Raw genomic sequence first — 14953 nt, 5'->3', positions numbered from 1 at the left:
GTAGAACCAAGAATGAAAGTAGGGGTTTTACTACCAACCACAAAGTGGGAAAAAAAGTTATAAGGGAATACTATCAATGATGATATGCCAACAAATTACACAGCTTAGATGAAATGGACAAATCCCTAGAAATGAATAAATTAGAAACAGAAAAGGACAGCTTCAAACTGAAAAGGGCATCTATAAAAATGCATATGTAACATCATATTTTTGGCTGAAATATAACACTTAACCTTATGATTATAAACCAGACAAGGATGTCTGCTCATGACATTTCAGTCTACATTGTACTTGAGGTTCCATCCAGAGCAATTAGGTGAGAAAAGAAACAAAAAAAACATCAAGGGGTGCCCGGGTGGCTCACTAGGTGAAGTGTCTGACTTGGGCTCAGGTCATGATCTCGCGGTTCGTGAGTTCAAGCCCCACGTCGGGCTCTGTGCTGACAGCTCAGAGCCTGGAACCTGCTTCAGATTCTGTATCTCCCCCTCTCTCCGCCCCTCCCATGCTCATGCTCTGTCGCTCTCTGTCTCTCAATAATAAATACACGTTAAAAAATTATTAAAAAAAAAGAAAAGAAATTTTAAAAATCAAGACTGGAAAGGAAGAAGTCAAAGTATATCTGTTATAGATGACATGATCTGGTAGACGGAAAATCCCCAAAATTCTCAAAACTGTATTAGAGCTTACAAATGACTTCAGTAAGATTGCACAATTTAAGATCAATATACCCAAATTGATTGTATTTCTATATGCTAGGAATTAACTATCAGAAAACTAATTTAAAAATCAATTTACAATAGTATGAAAAAGAGTAAAACACTTAGAATAAATCTGAACAAAAAAATGCAAAACTTGTACACTGAAAACAAAAAAGAATCAATGAAAGACATTTTTTTTAAAAACCTATAAATGTCAAGACATCCTGTGTTTGTAGATTGGAATACTTAATATTGTTAAACTGGCAAGAATCCTCAAAAGTGGTAAGTAGATTGAATGCTATTCTTATCAAAATCACAGCTGTCCTTTGCAAAAGTTGAAATACTGATTCTAAAAAAGTCATATGAAATGTAAGACCCTCAGAATAGCAAAAGCAATCTTGAGAAAGTAGAACAAAATTGAAAGCCTCACACTTCCTGATTTTAAAACCTACTACAAAGTTACAGTAATTAAGAGTGTTTTACTGGCATAATGATAGACATACGGAACACTGGGAGATCTAGACATGAACATTTACGGCCACCTGATTTTTGGCAATGGTATTAAGACCATTCGTTAGGGAAAAAATGATCTTTTTAACAAAGGCGCTGGGACAACTGGATATCTGCATACAAGCAAAGGAAGTTAGACTCCTACCTCACACCATATACCAAATCAACTCAAATTTGTTTAACGACTTAAATGTAAGAGCTCAATCTGTAAACTTCTTAGAAGAAAAATAGGTGTAAATCTTTGTGATCTTGGGTTGGGCAATAATTTATTAGACATGACAGCTAAAGCATGCGTAAACCCTCCCCACCAAAAAAGATAAATCTGGCTTCATTAAAATTCAAAACTTTTGTGCATCAAATGACACTGTCATGAAAATGAAAAGGCAACTTATAGAAGAAAACATTTGCAAACCATTTATCTGGTACCATTCGAAATCTTATATATCTGATAATCTTTTAATTTTTTTAAGAGCTCCCATAAAGTTTTTTCAGCCAATATGTAGGGTCTTTTAAAATGTTTCTTTCTGTGGGGCAATAAGATTTTTAAAAGCTATTATGCCTCCCTTCCATTTTCTAGGCTATCACTGCTTTTATCAATTATACTCTTTTTTAAAGTTTATTTATAGTTGAGAGAGAGAGAGAGAGAGAGAGAGAGAGAGAGAAAGCAAGTGCATGTGCCCATGAGCAAGGGGAGGGGCAGAGAGAGAGGGTGATTCAGAACCACAAGCAGGCTCCAGGCTGAGCTGTCAGCACAGAACCCAATCCGGGACTCGAACTCACCAACCGCAAGAGACCTGAGCCAAAATCAAGAGTCAGAAGCTGAATTAACTGAGCCACCCGGGCGCCCCTCATCAATTACACTCTTAATGCCTGGCAACACCTATATATTTCCTTGTGATTCCTGATATACAAACAATGAAATCGGGCAATTCCACTGACAAATTTGTTCAGGGCAGATAGAAACTTTCTCACCTTATACACTCATATTTCTTTCTAATGCTTTTAATGACATTTTAAAATGCTCTGTGATGCTGGAAAATTTTGAAAGAACAGAACAAAGCTTTAACAATAAGATTTTCTCTTTTTTGTTCTCACTCATCAATATAACGATCAATCTCAAGCCAGTTAATTTTGGCCATTAACTGCCTAAACACTCTTCTCACAGTCTCTCTTGATACAATCAGAAAACTTTATAAATCTAGCTTCAAAAAAAGCTTCACTTGTAGTTTCACTGATTGCTTTGGGTGTTTTTCCCTTTTCTTCCTTCATATCGTTATTCATGATCATTGGCATAAGTCAATTTTGCATGTGAATCTACAATTATCATAAAAATGAACAGTTTAAAGAAAAAGTGAGCTAGGAAAAAATAAGGGTTATGCACTTCCTTGCAGCTAATTAGAAAATAACAGTCACTCCTTTACTCGAACTGGACTATATTTTTGAAGTACAGGGTCAATGATAGTTGGCCTCTTGGTGTCATTCAACCCTGTATCTTTAAAAAAAAATTTTTTTTTTCAGTGTTTACTATTATTGAGGGAGAGGGAGAGAAATCTGGGGAGGAGCAGAGAGAAAGGGAGACACAGAATCCGAAGCAGACTCCAGGCTCTGAGCTGTCAGCACAGAGCCTGAAGTGGGGCTCAGACCCATGGACCGTGAAATCACGACCTGAGATGATGTTGGACCCTTAACCAACCGAGCCACCCAGGTGCCCCTCAATCCTGTGTCATACGGTCACATGTCTACATATTTATTCCCTTAAAGAAAAAAGATATGCTTACATTCTATGTTAGTTCCTATGACTACTATAATAAAGTATACAAACTAGGTGGTGTAAAACAACAGAAATTTATCCTTAGTGTTCTAGAAGCTTATAAGTCTAAAATCAAGGAGTCAACAGGGCCATGTTCCCTCTGTGACTCTGGGTGAAATTCTTTACCTTCTGCTGGTGACCAACAATCCTTAGCATTCCTGGTCCTTCAGCTAACTGTATTATTCCCATTTATGCCTCTGTGTTCATTTTTTTTCATGTTCACTTATGGAACTTGAGAGAGAGAAAGAGAGAGAGCACTCAAGTGGAGGAGGGGCAGAAAGTGAGGGAGAGAGAGAATCCCAAGCAGGCTCTGCACTGTCAGTGCAGAGCCCAGGGAGGGGCTCGAACTCATGGCCATGAGATCATGACCTGAGCCAAAATCAAGAGTCAGACGCTTAACCGACTGAGCCACCCAGGTGCCCCATGCCTCTGTTTTCATATGACATTGTCTCTGTATCGTCTCCATGTCTTTTCTTCTTATAAAGACACCAGTCGTATTGAATCAGGACCCACCCTAATGACCTAATCTTTACTTGATTATATCTGCAAAGTTCCTATTTCCAAATAAGATCCCACTTACAGGTACTGGAGGTTAAGACTTCAGCGTACCTTTTTGTGTTACAGAGTTTAATTCACAACATACTCCAAAGCTGGAACTCAAAAAATGATTTAATCTAAAATTCCTCCCCCCCCCCCATTTTTCAATTACTGCGATAAGCATCACTGCACCTGTTCTCTCTAAACTGTATCTTCCAATGGTACAGAGAATTGCTGAAGATGATGAGCCATTTTAGGGGAACTAAATTCTAATTAACTTTGTGACTGATTAACTTTGTCACTGTTTTTCAGGAAACAGAGAAAGGATTTAAAGATTAATGCAGGTTGTCACAGGTGGCAGCTGACAAGGTCCCAGATGCTCCCAAATCCGTTCACCCTTCGGTGGAATATGCATTGTTTAAAGTAAAAAGAAAAGGTGGGGCGCCTGGGTGGCTCGGTCGCTTAAGCGTCCGACTTCGGCTCAGGTCACGATCTCACGGTCCGTGAGTTCGAGCCCCACGCCGGGCTCTGCGCTGACGGCTCAGAGCCTGGAGCCTGTTTCAGATTCTGTGTCTCCCTCTCTCTCTGCCCCTCCCCTGTTCATGCTCTGTCTCTCTCTGTCTCAAAAATAAATAAACGCTAAAAAAATTTTTTTTTAAATAAAAAAGTAAAGTAAAAAGAAAAGAAAAAATATTGGAAGGCATGCAGTATAACTGATTTCTTAAAACTTTTCTCATTTTTCCAACCATTTGGTAGAGAACTATGTAATCATAAACAGGAAGACGGCCAGAAGTGATGCAATAAAAGGCCATAAGAAAATCATACTCGGTTAATCAGTTCCTGAACAAAACGAGATCTGTCCGAAATATTAGAGTTAATATTTCCATGAGGCATAACAATATGGTATTATTTTAGAAATAAAATACATTGTCGTACACAATGTCATGTACTAAAACTCTCTCTTTTGGCAATATCGTACATTAAAATTAGAGCAGTTCTCTTAAAATGGGGGAGGGATTTTTCTCCCTAGGCATTGCTTAGAAATGAAAATCTATATTATAAATCCGGAATTTTTCTAGACTCAAAATCCCAAACTTAATAAAAACGGTGTCTCTAGATATGCAAACTCTTTTTCCTGCTAACACTAAATTATATGTTTATTCAACTATTTGTCCTTCCCCAGTTGGTAAATAAAATTGTAACATAATCAAGGGAGAGACTTTATACAAATCCCTTACTATTTTCCAGTGCATTTAGAATCATCATGGATATATGGTAGGTGCTCAGCAAGGGTCTCCTATAATTAAACGAAGAATTCTGAAAATAATGAATATTAGCTCCGCATTATGATTTGTACAGCCCTGTTATTGACCAAATGTTTACAAGTGTTTTTCTTTTCATTAAAAATAGGAAGTTAATGTGAAACCATTTTAAATTATAAAGTCCTTTAGAAGTATGAGTTATTCATATAATTAATGAGTTGATAAGTGACATTTTTTAAAAATGAAAGCTTTTTCTTCCCTTTGGGTCATTTATTGTTTCCCTTCTAAGTACAGTTTGGTTTTTTTTTTTCATTAAATCATTTCTCTGGTTTGTATTTTAAGATGAATTTGAAACGTCTTTTACGTGAAATATATGCATAGATGAGAGAAAAACTGTCTGTGTTCATATTACAGGATTTAGAATATATTAACAAAATTAAGCCTCATCATAGTTTGAATGTATTTGTGAATCATCCACATTGTAAAACTCTTCGTAAAATCTGTCCTATTCAAATTGAGTTAACATATTTGAAGTGAAATAGTTAAAATACTTAAACTTTACCAAAATTTAAATAAGAACCTGTTTTTTTTTTTCAGTGAAATTAGGTATTTGAAAAGTGTCATCATAGGAATTACTTTGAGAGAGCAAAACAGAAATACAGTTGCCAGTTAAATATTCTTTTCACTGGAAAGGAGGTAGACTAGAGGGTTCTGGTTACAGATGGGAACAGAAAAAGAAATATGGATAGAGCCAGGCGTGATATTGGAATAAAGATAGCAGTTAGCTTATCATCTCCCTTGTTCCATTCTTCCTACCATGCTCAAAACTTGCTCTTAGATCACTGCAACTGTCTCCTCACTGACTTCATGCCTCTAAGCCTTGCCCTCTCCAACCATTCTCTAGGATGCAGAATTATCTTTCTGTCATGTAAATATGATCATGTTATAACCCTGTTTAAATCTTTTTATCTTTGTTTTTTTTTATTTTTTTTTTCAACGTTTTTTATTTATTTTTGGGACAGAGAGAGACAGAGCATGAACGGGGGAGGGGCAGAGAGAGGGAGACACAGAATCGGAAACAGGCTCCAGGCTCTGAGCCATCAGCCCAGAGCCCAATGCGGGGCTGAACTCACGGACCGCGAGATCGTGACCTGGCTGAAGTCGGACGCTTAACCGACTGCGCCACCCAGGCGCCCCTTAAATCTTTTTAAAGACTATCCCTTTCCTACAAAGTGAAGGCCAAATTTGTGATCATGGCCTTTAAGAGTCATCATACTGATGCTTTTCTCACCAGCCTTATTTCTCACCATTTTTCCTGCTTTACAAACACCATCACTACCCCACCCTCAAGTTCCAGTCGTGCTGAATTGATCAGAATCCTTCAGTGTTATTATTCTCCCTCCAGCTCTGGGCGCTTTTCACATCCTAAGCACTAATACTCTTTTCAAGGTCTCTCTCAAGGTACAATTTAGCAACCATTTTGTGTGATTCCATAGGGTGCATGAGACTTGAAAATTCCTAAGGATTTTTCAAAGCCTGGTTCAAAGGCAAATTATGCTCTGTGAATCCTCCCTTGTCTTCCCTAGTCAGAGTTAGTTTCTTTTCCATTGCTCCTTTTATACCATGCACATTTCTCATTTATGGCATTAACGTTGCTTTTCAGTTGTTTGCCTCCCTGTCTCACCCTGTACTATATAAACAGCATCCTCGCAATGTGCCTAACACAAAGTTGATGTTCAACAAATGGTGAAATGAGTAAATATATCAGTAAATCAACCAATAAATAAATAACCACCAGGTATTTAAATTGTGATAGCCCAGCAAGATATCTTAATTTAAGAAAGCACAAACTGTGAAAGAAATTGCAACTGGTTCTCAGAGTAGCTGAATAAACAAGAAAAAAAAAAAAAGCATTACTCTTAGTAGTCATAATTTATGAAAAAGTTCCGTTATTCATAGTACAATAGCTAAAAGCAAATTAATGTTTCTGTCTACAGCAAAGATTTCTGGGGCTATCTGCAGTTGAATTAATCTACAATAGATAATTATGGCAATTAATTTTGAGAGGAACTTCATATATAGAAGTGATTGCATACTTAAAAATATTAAAATAAATGGCTTTTCCTTAAATGTGTTATGCAAATATTTATAATTAGTATCAAGATTGCCTTAGTCCATTCAGGCTGTTCTTACAGAAGACCATAGCCTAGGTGATTTGCAAACAACAGAAATTTATTTTCCACAGTCCTAGAGACTAAAAAGTCCAAAATCACATCATCAGCAGATAAACTCAAAATGGATTAAGGAACTAAATATGAAACCTGAAACCATAAAACTCCTAAAAGGAGATATAGGCAGTAATCTCTTTGACATCAGCCTTAGCAACAGTTTTCTAGATAGGTCTCCCCTCAGGCAAGGAAAACAAAAGCAAAAATAAACACTGGGACTACACCAAAGTAAAAATCTTTCACACAGTAAAACAAATCATCAACTAAATGAAAAAACAACCTACTAAAGGGAAGAAAATATTTGTAAATCATAGATCTGATAAGAGATTTATATCCAAAATAAAGAACTTACACAACACCAAAACAAAACAAAACAAAACCCCACAAACAATGCAATTAAAAACCTGGCAGAGGCAAATTGGTGCAGCCACTCTGGAGAACAGTATGGAGTTTCCTCAAAAAAAACTCCTAAAATTAGAACTACTCTACAATCCAGCAATTGCACACTATTAGGTATCATTCCAAAGGATATAAAAATACAGATCCAAAGGGGTACATGCACCCCAATGTTTTTAGAAGCATCATCAACAATAGCCAAATAGAGAGCCCAAATGTCCATCAACTGATGAATGGATAAAGAAGATGTGTGGCACAAAAACAGACACATAGACCAATGGAACAGAATAGAAACCCCAGAACTAGACCCACAAACGTATGGCCAACTCATCTTTGACAAAGCAGTAAAGAACATCCAATGGAAAAAAGACAGCCTCTTTAACAAATGGTGCTGGGAGAACTGGACAGCAACATGCAGAAGGTTGAAACTAGACCACTTTCTCACACCATTCACAAAAATAAACTCAAAATGGATAAAGGACCTAAATGTGAGACAGGAAACCATCAAAACCTTAGAGGAGAAAGCAGGAAAAGACCTCTCTGACCTCAGCCGTAGCAATCTCTTACTCGACACATCCCCAAAGGCAAGGGAATTAAAAGCAAAAGTGAATTACTGGGACCTTATGAAGATAAAAAGCTTCTGCACAGCAAAGGAAACAACCAACAAAACTAAAAGGCAACCAACGGAATGGGAAAAGATATTCGCAAATGACATATCGGACAAAGGGCTAGTCTCCAAAATCTATAAAGAGCTCACCAAACTCCACACCCGAAAAACAAATAACCCAGTGAAGAAATGGGCAGAAAACATGAATAGACACTTCTCTAAAGAAGACATCCGGATGGCCAACAGGCACATGAAAAGATGTTCAGCGTCGCTCCTTATCAGGGAAATACAAATCAAAACCACACTCAGGTATCACCTCACGCCAGTCAGAGTGGCCAAAATGAACAAATCAGGAGACTATAGATGCTGGAGAGGATGTGGAGAAACGGGAACCCTCTTGCACTGTTGGTGGGAATGCAAATTGGTGCAGCCGCTCTGGAAAGCAGTGTGGAGGTTCCTCAGAAAATTAAAAATAGACCTACCCTATGACCCAGCAATAGCACTGCTAGGAAGTTACCCAAGGGATACAGGAGTACTGATGCATAGGGCCACTTGTACCCCAATGTTCATAGCAGCACTCTCAACAATAGCCAAATTATGGAAAGAGCCTAAATGTCCATCAACTGATGAATGGATAAAGAAATTGTGGTTTATATACACAATGGAATATTACGTGGCAATGAGAAAAAATGAAATATGGCCTTTTGTAGCAACGTGGATGGAACTGGAGAGTGTGATGCTAAGTGAAATAAGCCATACAGAGAAACAGATACCATATGGTTTCACTCTTATGTGGATCCTGAGAAACTTAACAGGAACCCATGGGGGAGGGGAAGGAAAAAAAAAAGAAAAAAGAGGTTAGAGTGGGAGAGAGCCAAAGCATAAGAGACTGGTAAAAACTGAGAACAAACTGAGGGTTGATGGGGGGTGGGAGGGAGGAGAGGGTGGGTGAGGGGTATTGAGGAGGGCACCTTTTGGGATGAGCACTGGGTGTTGTATGGAAACCAATTTGTCAATGAATTTCATATAAAAAAAAAAGAAGATGTGGCATACACAGGCAATGGAATATTACTCAGCCATCAAAAAGAATGAAATCTTGCCATTTGCAATGAGGTGGATGGAGCCAGAATGTATTATGCTAAGTGAAATAAGTCCATCAGAAAAAGACAAATACCATACTGTTTCACTCCCATGGAATCTAAGAAACAAAACAGATGAACATATGGAAAGGGGGGTTAAGAGAAGAGAGGTGTGTTAGGAAAGGAAGTTAAAGGTACAGCCTTCCAATTATAAAATAAATGAGTCATAGGATATAATGTACAGCATTGTGACTATAGTTAATAATACCATATTGAATATTTGAACGTTTCTAAGAAAGGAGATCCTTGTAAAAAGTTCTCATTAAAGAAAAGAACTATGTACGGAAAAGGATTTTAACTGTACTTACATGGTAATCATTTCACAATGTATCCAAATATCAAATCACGTTGTACAATGTCCTCTTTTTTGTGATGAGGAACGGGTATTGTACAGGAGCGTTGACCAATAGTTGAGCACCGAGATTCCTCCTTGGGCTATTCACAAATCTAGTTTTCTCTCTAGTGACATGGCAAGATGGCACTCCCAGCTTCTTTTGAAGTTAGGTAATGTGTTTTCATTTGGCCAATAAAACGGAGTGGCATTTACAGGGGAAACTTTAAGCGATATTGCGTGATTCACTACCTTCCCTTTCCAGGGCTCTAGGGATAATAGCAGCTCGTGCCAACGGGAAGCCTCCATCAACCCGAGTCCTTGTTTCACGATGATGAGCAGAGCCCAACATTCCTTGGACTCTTAGCATGTGAGACAACTTATTGTCCTCAACCTACTTTTAGGGTGGTTTGTTAATGTGGTAGAGTCTGGTCTATCCTTGTACAGACACGGGGTTAGATCAACCTCTCCCTTGCAGTATGATATGCCTCTAAAACAATGGAGTTTCTGGACATTTAACACTGAGAGTGATCGAGAACTCACTCTCTTTTGAGGTAGTGTTCTCCATCTTTAGGTAGTTAAAATTATTAAGCTATTCTTCGTGGTTTTGAACCCAAACGTGCCTTTTATAATCTCTACTCAAAAGCTAATTTACGTACTGGGCTTCACTAATGAAAAGGCACTTGTCTAAGTTTCTTCAGTGATATTCCACAACCTAGAATTTATAACCTGCCTCAGGAAGTGTTCTGTTGAAACTGTTCTCTGAAAAAGTCTAAATCCTAAACAACAGACCACACTGAATGTAAATTAAACAGTGCTCTTGAGCAGAAAATTAAATTTGTTCTATGACATGGGTTTTAAGGGAGCCCTTATAATGTAAACAGTGCTGCAAGTGACTGATAAACCTGTAAACTGAATTGATGCCCTACCTTGGTGATAACCAGTGGGGAGAGTTAGACTAATATGCATGAGCATATCTCATTCACACACTTTGATTCTTTTATCTAAGCAGGACCAGAAAATATTTTCAAGTAATTAATAACACTTTAGTGGAGGAATATCAATATAATCTACCTTTAAAGCGCTCTCCTTGTTATGAAGAGCGCCAGTTGTATGAAAGGGTTGAATCACTATATTGTACACCTGAAACCAATATTACTCTGATGTTCACTAACTGGAATTGAGGTAAAAACTTCAAACCAATGCTTTTTTAATTTTGATGGGAACAGTGCTCTCCTCACCGTAATCCTAGGGTTTCAAACTAAGGTTTGATGGTTAAGAGTTCTTCATTATAACTATTTTACAACTGGTGCAGATAAATGAGTAACAATCTACCCAATATGATTTATAGGGCACCAGAAAATTGCTATTGCCCCAAACACCTTTACTGAGGGTCATCCACATTTTGAGGCTTATCATAGTGTTTATGAAATATTTTGAGCTCTTAAAAATCAATACAACTTGGGGTGCCTGGGTGGTGCAGTCGGTTAAGCGCCCGACTTCAGCCAGGTCACGATCTCGCGGTTCGTGAGTTCGAGCCCCGTGTCGGGCTCTGGGCTGATGGCTCAGAGCCTGGAGCCTGTTTCCGATTCTGTGTCTCCCTCTCTCTCTGCCCCTCCCCCGTTCATGCTCTGTCTCTCTCTGTCCCAAAAATAAATAAACATTGAAAAAAAAATTAGGATCTTCAAAAATGAAGAAATGCAAAAGAGTGACAACTGTGTGAAAAGATACTCAACTCCCTAGAAATCAAATAACAAGACGAAAGTAACAAGACCCTATTTTTCATCAATGATATTGGCAATTTTGTTTTCACTAGCAACATGTGTTACTGATAAGAGTTTGGGAAATGCACCCTCATCACTTTTGATAGTAATGTAGGATGGCATAGTTTCTCTCTCTCTCTCTCTCTCTCTCTCTCTCTCTCTCTCTCTGGTGATTAATAAAAAGGAAAACCTTCATAACAAATAGGTAATTGTAACAAACATGACCCAACAGGGATGAAGAAACTAATGTCTCGGTTGCCTCAGGGGTGAATATCTTCATCACTACCACCCCCAGACAAGAAAATTAGAGTTGCTGAAGGGTTGGTCGTGGGTGAGAGAAATTTACAATGTGCAGCAAAGGACGAGGGTGAATGTTAATTACATCCTTAGAATCCATGACAACAAGTGAGACTTGTAGCTTCTTCCACTACCCCTCCTGTATGAAAACCTGTTTAGAGATTGCGACTGGCCATCAACTTCGAGACTAATTGACATTAATAAAGGGCATAATATGGGACGACTGGGTGGCTCAGTCGGTTAAGCAGCCGACTTCGGCTCAGGTCATGATTTCGCAGTCCGTGAGTTCGAGCCCCGTGTCAGGCTCTGGGCTGACAGCTCAGAGCTGGAGCCTGTTTCAGATTCTGTGTCTCCCTCTCTCTGTCCCTCCCCCGTTCATGCTCTGTCTCTCTCTGTCTCAAAAATAAATAAACGTTAAAAAAAAATTTAAAATAAAGGGCATAATAGTATCAGGCACTGCTTGTGTATCACCTCACTTAAGTCTCAACATCAATTCTGAGCCTAGCCACACCTCTGGCAAACAGTTTTGTACAGACTTCATCCTACTGCCTTAAGAGGGTCCCACATTTCTCTCATTTATGTCCCTAGGATTTGTCTGATGCTATAGCATGGGTCACCTATGGGAGAACCCTCAACACTTGTATATATGCTACCAAGAAACGTGGGAGAATTAACACCCCATGGGACAACTGTTAACCAAAAGAAGATGGGAGTCCATGGATAGGTGCTTTTGCCCTTTATCTTCAAGCAGAGCTTTAGAAATGCATCTGGTACGGACTTCTCAGAAGTTTCCGTGGAACTAAGCACCAGGCGACCAAGAATTGTTTTTCCTTTGTCCAAGGTTTCACTCTCCATGGGCCCTCAATCCCACAACCTCAGTTCACTTTCCATGAAAACATTCTCATGTAAGCCCCTGTTCTAACTTTGTGTGAAAGAAACCCAGGCTAAGACAATATGAATAGCTTTACACAGAGAAATTTAATTTCAAGAGATTTATGCTGAGGAAATAGTCACAAGAAAGAAAAATGCTTCTAATAGATCAGGTGTAACGTTTTGTGGAACAAAACACTTAAAGTGCAAATGTTCAGTAATAAGGGGCTGGCTAATCAAAATTTCAAATTTCTAAGGGGACAATAGTTTCATTGGAGGATAACCCAGGCTTCAGCCCACGCCCCCTTAGGCAGGTCGGCGAGATGCCTAAACCTGGCTCAGAGTCCCAGAATAAAAATTACAAAAGAGGAGATGACTGGGTTTTGACTTCTGCGGAAGTTTCATTTATGTACAGGATTTCTTCCAGATTTCATTCTTGGGTTTTTAAAGTCTCTTTGGGAAACTATAATAATGTGCTAGAGGTTGACTGTATTCAAAACCCAGCCCTCTTCTATTCTATTGTAAAATCCTTTATGAAGAATAAGGTAAGATAGTATAACTTTACTTTTTATTTGTTGGCCTAAAGAATAGGAATTAACCATTCAGCTCCAGGAACAGGGAGGCCTCAGAGGTCCTGTCCTGACCAATGTCTGAAACTTCAGAGGACAAACAACTAGAATGCCTATCGTAGTAGTTCAAGAAGGATCAAGAGAAGCTGTGGTAAATTATAAGCAAAAGGCCTGCCAAAAAATAGGATTTCTATGTTTTATCCCCATTTTCCAGAGGGAAACAACCACATCATGGGCTTGCCCATCAAGCTTAATGGTTTAACCGAGAAAGGAAAGTGGGAGAATCAGGGAGAAACCTCTTATCCTTTTGGTCGCTTTCCTGTCCACTTTTGTCCGTACATCCTTCCGACACAACTCCCAAAGCTAAAGAGGGTGAAATAATTATCTGATTAGGGAACCAAATAGGCTGCAATTACTGACGAGCAGTGATTTTGTCATAAATGGTCATGAATTTCTGTATCCTTCTTCCGCATTTTGTCTGTAGCATCAATAGAAAGTTAAGATACATAGCATATTCTCTCTCATGGGCTTTCTGGAATTTAGGCCTTCATGGTACTTTGAGTTTAGTCAAAGGCTGGTTGTAAACCAAGGATTTGAAATGAGGCAGATGTATGGTCTTTTCTACACTTCTAAGTTACATGTTTTAATTTAGTCTTATGACAGAGCCTTGCATTTCGGTTTGTAAAGGCCTGGATAATAACAAACAGTGGCAGTTCAGATCTAATTCAGCATTTTCACACATGCATATGGCTTTCTAGTAAATCTCCAGGGATGAGCTGGACCAAAGGCAGAATTTAGATAGCCCTAAATTATCTGGATACACTACCATTTAATACCACCGCAACATTAATTCCAGATATCAAATACTACCCTTTGCTATCCAAAAATTAACTTTTCAGGACCGACTTTGAATTATCTGTGATTTTCATATGGTCTTAACTTTTCAGTTAAGTTAAATAATTGCAAAAAACACAAGTTCCAGAATCTTGTTGGTGGGCAGTTACAAGGTGTGGAGGTGGAGACAGTCTCACATATGTGAGACAGTTTTGACCTTGCTAGATGGGACAATAGATTCATTTATACAGTGCAGTTCAAGGTATGTGCCCGATTTATATATTCTCATAGAATGTTCTATTTTCCTATCATATAACTTCTCACATTGGATTTGTCATTGCCCGTCATTCCTGTTAATCTGTACGTTCCCCAAGGTTAAGAACTATGTTTAAGTTATTTTGCATTCTCAGTAACTACCAGACTTCCTAGGAAAAAAATTATGCACTTAATCAATAAATGAATTAATTGACATATACTTTGCATCACGAGAAAATAAAGTTAGTCAGTGTCTTCGTCTTCTCAGGCTGCTGTAACAAAACACCATAAACTGGGTGACTTAAAACAGCAGACATTTATTTCTCATAATTCTGCAAGGTGGGAAGTCCCAAATCAAGGGGCTAGCTGATTCAGTTCTTGCTGGGGACCCTTTTCCTGACGTACAGATGGTCATCTCACACAGTGGCCGCAGTGGGGAAAGAGAGAGAGAGAGCAAGCAAGAGAAAGGGTATGCAAACAAAAGCAATCTCTGATCTCTCATAAGGGAATTAACCCCATCAGAAGGACCCTTCTCTCATGACCCCATTTAAACCTAATTACCTCCCAAAGAACCCACCTTCTGATACCATCACACTGAGGGTTAGGGCTTTGACAAACGAATTTTGAGGGGACACAAGCATTCAGTCTATAATAGCCAGATACATAAAGGATCTCAGAGTACTTAAATTGATCCTGGAATAACATACTTATTTTTAAAAAGCATTGTGAATCTGAGAGGAGATGAGATTTAGATTGGTAAGAAGACTCACAAAATAAAATAACGCGATCATAAAAATAATCACTCTTCGGCAGTCTCTAAATTCTGGGGGAAATGGGAAGGGGATGA

Source organism: Felis catus, chromosome X, assembly GCF_018350175.1.
Source record: "Felis catus isolate Fca126 chromosome X, F.catus_Fca126_mat1.0, whole genome shotgun sequence".
NCBI classification, from domain to species: domain Eukaryota; kingdom Metazoa; phylum Chordata; class Mammalia; order Carnivora; family Felidae; genus Felis; species Felis catus.
The sequence above is the reverse complement of the archived record's forward strand: the minus strand, read 5'-3'. Positions refer to the sequence as shown.